This window comes from Rhinoraja longicauda, chromosome 41 (assembly GCF_053455715.1).
Source record: "Rhinoraja longicauda isolate Sanriku21f chromosome 41, sRhiLon1.1, whole genome shotgun sequence".
Classification (NCBI taxonomy): domain Eukaryota; kingdom Metazoa; phylum Chordata; class Chondrichthyes; order Rajiformes; family Arhynchobatidae; genus Rhinoraja; species Rhinoraja longicauda.
This window is the reverse complement of record NC_135993.1, coordinates 13,270,894-13,278,401: the sequence shown is the minus strand read 5'-3', so window position 1 is coordinate 13,278,401 and position 7,508 is coordinate 13,270,894. Positions and strand designations below refer to the sequence as shown.

Below are 7,508 nucleotides of genomic sequence, written 5' to 3'. Positions count from 1 at the left end.
GGGCCTCGAGCCTCCAGTTGACGGGATGATCTTGACTCCGTAGACGTCAAGTATGTGTTAATGTTCTCTGATTTGTTTTATGTCGGGGATAAAGCTCCTGCATCGGGGGGGAATCTGAGCTCCCAGTTTGCAGCCCAGCGGTATGAACATCGACTTCTCCAACTTTAGATAGTTCCTCTGTCCCTCCTGTCCCCTCCTCCTTCCCAGATCTCCCTCTATCTTCCTCTCTCCACCTATATCCTTCCTTTGTCCCGCCCCCCTGACATCAGTCTGAAGAAGGGTCTCGACCCGAAACGTCACCCATTCCCTCTCTCCCGAGATGCTGCCTGACCTGCTGAGTTACTCCAGCATTTTGTGAATGATGATCATTTAAAGATGTCACCCATTGTGTAAAGATTCCCTTGTGGAATAACTACTACATGGCTTGTTCCTTAAAGATACTCATTGGAGTATGTATGTGTATGCATGCATGCATGTGTATGCATGCATGTGCGTGAGTGTGTGTGCGTGTGTGCAATTTTGGAGAGAGTGTTAATTGTGTCCTCCAAGTGTGAAAATATCCACAGCGGGAAACAAACTGCTTTCGTTTACTGTGGTTCAATGCTTCTGTTATGAATTCAGGGCATTCACTTGGAAATTTTCTTGGGTGCCTTTGTCCTGGTTACTCCGAAACGTCTTTGGCTAACATGGGCCCTCCTTTACTGAGCTGTAAATTTACATCATTTTCTTTGGCCAATGATGGCAGAACGGATTTCAGAGGCCAATGGGCCTACTCCTGCTACTGATTTATACTTTACATTCCATGTGCCGTCTCACGAGAGCTCTTTATAATATCAGTGAGACGTGCCTAGCCCTATACCCAAACTATCTTGTAGTGAACGACCACAGACTGTCCCAACCCAAAACTTTGTCCATTCCCTTCACAGATGTTGCCTGACCCGTTGAGTTCTTCCAGCTCTTTGTGTTTTGCTCAAGATTGCAGCATCTGCAGTTCCTTGTATCTCCATTTTAGATCGTTCACCTTCCTATTTGCTCACTGACCCTGAACAACTCACTACGTAACTCACTAGTGTCTTTGTTACTCAGCAGGAGAATGGGGCAGGCTGGGCCCATTACACAGAAATCTGAGTGTCATATAGCATGAAAACAGGCCCTTTGGCCCAACTTGCCCATGCCAACCAACATGCCCATGTTCAAAATATTCTCTACTATTCGTCTTTGTTTCAACAACGTTTGCGACCACACATTTCCCAGTGGAATCAAAACATCCTTCTCATGCACAAAACAAACCATGTAAAATGAGGTTGAGAGGACCTAATCAAGTTACACTCAATATTGGTTTAGGAACTGAGATACCCCCTCCTCACACCACCATTTCTCGACAGAAGGAGGTGTTTAAAGGTGGAACGTATCCGAAGAAGAACTTTTATCATTGAATATTTCTAGTATCATACTCTGTAATGTTAGCATGTCTTTACACAAAATATCCTTAACACTCATTTATATCCCATCTCTGGGGTGATATCCCATCTCTTGCTCAAGGGGTATCTTCACCATATTCAGTCCCTCAATGTCCAGTTCTTGATGTCCGTTTCTGAAAGTGTCCCTAGCAACAGCGCACAAATCAGAGAGTCTTTTGTTATGGAGCTATTTGCAATGAACATGACAAGGAACGTTGCATCAACCTTCAGACCCTCTTCACAAATCCGCACACTGTGAAGAGGTGGGCAACCATCTCCTCTCCATAGTATCCATCCTGAGGGCAACGTGCATTAGATTCCGATGGTACAAAAAGGTATCTGACTGGGATGGCCCCTCTATAGTCATTCCACTGATCGGAAAGTACGCAACTAAAAAGCTTTTCACTGTACCTTGGTACACATAGAAACATAGAAAATAGGTGCAGAAGTAGGCCATTCGGCCCTTCGAGCCTGCACCGCCATTCAATATGATCATGGCTGATCATCCAACTCAGTATCCTGTACCTGCCATCTCTCCATACCCCCTGATCCCTTTAGCCACAAGGGCCACATCTAACTCCCTCTTAAATATAGCCAATGAACTGGCCTCAACTACCTTCTGTGGCAGAGAATTCCACAGATTTACCACTCTCTCTGTGAAAAAAAAATCTCATCTCGGTCCTAAAAGACTTCCCCCTTATCCTTAAACTGTGACCCCTTGTTCTGGACTTCCCCTACATCGGGAACAATCTTCCTGCATCTAGCCTGTCCAACCCCTTAAGAATTTTGTACATTTCTATAAGATCCCCCCTCAATCTTCTAAATTCCAGCGAGTACAAGCCGAGTCTATCCAGTCTTTCTTCATATGAAAGTCCTGCCATCCCAGGAATCAATCTGGTGAACATGACAATAATAAAGTAAATAAACTAAACCACCAGCCAAGTGTGGGCCTGATGCTTGTCTGAGTTTTAGTTTTAGTGATACAGCGCTGAAATAGGCCCTTTGGTCCACCGAGCCCGTGACGACCAGCGATCCCTGCACACTACCACTATCCTACATGCACTAGGGACAATTTACAATATTACCAAAGCTATTTAACCTACAAACCTGCACATCTTTGGAGTATGGGTAGAAACCGGGGAATCCAGACAAAACCTATGCAAGTCACAGGGAGAATGTACATGCTATGTACAGATAGCTCCCATAGTCAGGATCGAACCTGGGTCTTTGGTGCTGTAAGACAGCAGCTCTACAGCTGAGCCACTGAGTCAGACAAACTGGGCAGTCTGCTCAAGGAGCCAAACCACAGGATCCATCGAGTCATTGTTGTGCAGTGCCTGCAGGATGTTCCATGCTGATCACTGCCCAATGGACATGGTCAAAGGTGCTGGTCTGGAAAGAATTTTCCACAAAGGACAGGTTATTCAGTAATGTCCAGCTGACCGGCACATTGCACTGCATCGCTGCCAGGCCCATCCTTCGCAAAACTGGGAAGAGGTAGAACCTCAGCAGGTCTTCATATTTGGTGTCCACATCCTTTGGCTTGAAGGTAGGCACAAAATGCTGGAGTATCTCAGTGGGTCAGGCAGCATCTCTGGAGAGAAGGAATGGATGACGTTTTGGGTCGAGACCCTTCTTCAGTCTTTGCCTTCCATCACAGTGAAGGGGTGTCTGGAGGAGTCACTGTGATGGATGTTTGTGTTAAAATTGTGTGTCTTGTGTCTTTTACTCTGTACTGTTGTGGCTGCGTGGCAAATGATTTTCGTTCAATTAATTTTGAATGACAATAAAGGTAATTCAGATTATTTCAGACCCGAAACGTCACCCATTCCTTCTCTCCAGATATGCTGCCTGACCCGTTGTGTTACTCCAGCATTTTGTGTCTACCTTCGATTTAAACCAGCATCTGCAGTTTTCTTTCCTACACATGCTTTGGCTCTCTGCACAGCTTGATACAAAGTAGTTGGATTTTTTTTGCCAAAATAAACTTCCTTTAGAATAATAAATAAATGCAAACCAAGAACAGTGCAAAAAACATTATACCAGGCATCCTATCCACTCATGTGGTCCCCTGGAGTTAAGGGTGTCCCCACTGGACTCTGCCCCCAAGTCCTTCAGTCGTCAAAGCATTAAACAGAATATTTTGCCGTACTTTTAAAGAGATCAGAAGAGATGGGTAGTTGATGGTGGGTATGGACTTGGTGGGCCAACAGAACTGTTTCTGTGCTGTATTACTCTACGCTCTCAGTGGAGTACACTGCTATTGGAATGGAGGGGGGAGGGGGATATTCAGGGTGGTGAACAGATTACATCAGTAAGTGTGAAGAAATCACATCCCCGGAACGTCACCTATTCCTTTCCTCCAGAGATGCTGCCTGACGTGCTGACTTACTCCAGCTTTTTGTGCAAAAAAAGCATATGCAGTTCCTTCCTGCACATATTGGGATGTGTCTTGCTTTGCTCTGGGAATGTGGAATAGAATGCGAGTAGGATGCAGCACTGATCCTTTCATCAATTCACTGAGAAAATGTGAGGGACAAAAATTCTATTGTCGATTCGCAGTGAACAGTAATTATGCAAATAGCGATGAATTCGCTTGCACTCGTCCATAAGGTTGCATGAGAATTTGTCAGCGTGGGCCCCTCGAGTTCTGCAAGTTGATCAGTGCTCGTGAATTAAAATGTAATACAATACTGCGATGGCCGGGAATCGAACCCGGGTCAACTGCTTGGAAGGCAGCTATGCTCACCACTATACCACCATCGCGACATAACTGTAAGGAATTCAGGTAGTGAATAGTCTCTGGCGCTTAACATTCCTTGCTGATGGATCATTTTTCATTGTGCTGCAGTTCCAGTTTCGCCCACTTGATGTCCCCATCCTCCAGCCGCCCGAAAGTAACACAACACCCGGTGAATTCTCACCCGGGATCGGACTGATGTTGAGAGTCGACACCGGCAACGAGTTACCAAATCCCGATGAGTTGCGAATTTTTCCCTGCATCTCACATGAGCAACTGGATATTCATTATTCCTTCTCTTCACAGATGCTGCCTGTCCCGCTGAGTTCGTTACTCCAGCATTTAGTATTCATTATAAATGTCCGTTTAAACAACACACGGCTGTGCCCAAATGGGATCGCCACATCAGGCCATAAACTGCACACAGTAAGCGACGGAATCACTGAAGAACCCCGTGAGTCGTCCGGTCACACAGAGAGAATTGAGTGTTTGGAAGTCAAATAGACATTGGACTGACCCTGTGAACCCTCTTGTGCACTGATACCAGAATGGTGCAATCACAATCACGACAATTCCTCGTTAGTATAGTGGTAAGTATCCCCGCCTGTCACGCGGGAGACCGGGGTTCAATTCCCCGACGGGGAGATTACTTTTTTATTCTTTACAATGTAATTGGACTGTGTTGAAGTTGCCGGAACGTGGGGACTCCGCATCCTGAACATCTGCTAACATCCGATACAATCTTCCTGCTTTTTTTAAATCACATTTACACTTGGAAATCTAGATATTCTGTACTCTGTATCTTTTCCTTCGCTCTCCCTATTGTACTTGATTTTTACTTGATTGCATTGATCTGTAGTGTCATCTGATTTGATTGGATAGAATGCAAAGCAAATCTGTTCACTCGACCTCCGTACTCATAAAATACACATAAAATGTATTGAACATTCGTACTGTGAAACAGCAGCGAACCCGGAATGGGAGAGTCTCCCGAGAAGTTGGGACATTGTAGAAAGGCACAACATCGTTGAGTAACTCAGTGGTCGGGCAACATCTCTGGAGAGATTAAATATGTGACGTTTCAGGTCGAGACCCTTCAATAGACAATAGGTGCAGGAGTAGGCCATTCAGCCCTTCGAGCCAGCACCGCCATTCAATGCGATCTTCACATAGACTATTATTGTTATTATAGCACTATTGTTGTTTGTTTGTTTTTATGTGTAAACATATATATACAGTATATATATATATGATATGTATTTCAGCAGGTCAGGCAGCATCTCAGGAGAGAAGGAATGGGTGACCAAGGGTCTCGACCCGAAACGTCACACATTCCTTCTTTCCTGAGATGCTGCCTGACCTGCTGAGTTACTCCAGCATTTTGTGAATAAATACCTTCGATTTGTACCAGCATCTGCAGTTATTTTCTTCCACTATGCTATGTATTTATGTGTTTCTGCGAGTATATATAGGAATGAACTGCAGATGCTGGTTTAAATCGAAGAGAGTCACAAAAATGCGGGAGTCAGCATATCCCAACGGACCTTCTGGAAGGTCGCAGAGCATCTGCAGCCAGACCAGCGAGTGAGTGGATTGGCTGAAGGAAGGCTTTCTCCTAGGTGAGTAAAGTTCAGGAGGTTTAAAAATAGCACCAAGTGTCAGCCCAGGACAAATACCTGGAAGATGGCAGAACAGCATCTGCAGCCAGACCAGCGAGTGAGTGGATTGGCTGAAGGAACTCTCCCCTAGGAATGTTATTGCAGTGCATTTGTTGCAGGATGTGGGAAGTTAGGGGCACTGCGGGTGTCACTGACCACAACACATGTGGGAACTGTGTCCAGATGAAGCTGCTCAAGGACCGAGTTAAGGAACTGGAACAGCAGCTGGATGAGCTGCGGTCCATCCGGGAAGACAATAGCTTCCTGGACAGGACCTACAGTCAGTTCAAAAGAGCTCAGAAGGTGCAACGGGTAGAGACGGAAAGAAAGGGGATGAAGCAAGTGCAGGAGACCTCGGTGGAATTACCTCTTCAAAACAGGTACGCCCTCTTGAGAGCTGTCGGGGCAGATGACTTCCAGTCCAAGCAGCAGACAAGTCTGTGACTCGAATTCTAGGGCTGTGATTGACCGGCGAGACCGACGACCATAGTGGTGGGTGACTCCATTGTCCGAGGTGCGGACAAGAGAATCTGTGACGACAGGCGAGACTCGAGGATAGTGTGTTGCCTCCCTGGTGCCAGGGTCCAGGACGTCTCAGACCGACTAAAGAACATCCTCGTGAGGGAAGGCGAACAGCCGGAAGTAGTTGTACATGTAGGCACAAGTGACATGGGTAAGAAGAGGAAAGAGGTTCTGGAATGTGTAGAGAACTAAGGAGGAGGCTGAAAAGCAGGACGTCTAGGTGGTTATCTCTGGGTTGCTTCCAGTACATCGTAGATAGATCAGCCATGATTGAATGGCGGAGTAGACTTAATGGGCCGATTGGCCGAATTCTACTCCTATTCCTTATGACCTTAAATAAGAAAGTCATTGTTCAATCTTGGACATATGACAATGAAACACTTGGCTTGAATCAGAGGACAGGGACAAGGGGGGTATTTTTGAACCTTCTGAACTTTACCCACCTAGGAGAAAGCTTTCCTTCAGCCAATCCACTCACTCGCTGGTTGCTGATGCTGTGCGCAGAAGGGTAGTCTGGCTGCTGATGCTCTGCGCAGAAGGGTCTCGGCCCAAAACGCCACCTATTCTTTTTCTCCAGAGATGCTGCCCGACACGCTGAGTTACTCCAGCATTTTGTGTTTATATTCGGTGTAAACTAGCATCTGCAGTTCTTTCTTACACAGCAGGGACTATGTTCAACCTCTTCTCCCCAATCTCCCCTCAGCGGGTCTGTGTCTCAGTGCCATTCGGGGTCACACTTAGTGACCGAGTCCATCACTCCGAGTGCATTCTAGTTAATCCTAGTTACTAAACTACCGTCACGGCCCCTGAATACCGTCCAAATTTCCTTCTTAATTTTTCTCCCAGATGCCCTGCAAACTACTGGCTGAGGATTCTTGTATCAGGGGTCACCTTCTCAGAATGAAGACTCATCCTTTCAGACTGAAAATATTTTTTTGCATACAGTGGGTGGCGAATCTAAAACAAACATTGAGAAAGCTGTGGACTGTGGAGGCTTGGCTACTGAGCATTCTCCAGGCCAAGATAGTTAGTTTTTGGTAGATTTGGGGGAATTGTGGTAGTTGATGGTTCAGTGGTTAGTGCTTGGAGGTGGTGCTGAGGTCAATGACCAGGCATGATCTTATTGAA

The 7,508-nt window shown here is 46.0% G+C and overlaps 2 non-coding genes across 2 annotated transcripts; one reads left to right on the top strand and one right to left on the bottom strand.

Annotated features, from left to right (window-relative positions):
* Positions 1 to 4,154: 4,154 nt before the first annotated feature.
* On the bottom strand, positions 4,155 to 4,226 carry trnag-ucc (transfer RNA glycine (anticodon UCC)). Its single transcript has one exon. It is a non-coding gene; the product is annotated as a tRNA-Gly (tRNA).
* Positions 4,227 to 4,773: 547 nt separating this feature from the next.
* On the top strand, positions 4,774 to 4,845 carry trnad-guc (transfer RNA aspartic acid (anticodon GUC)). Its single transcript has one exon. It is a non-coding gene; the product is annotated as a tRNA-Asp (tRNA).
* Positions 4,846 to 7,508: the final 2,663 nt, after the last annotated feature.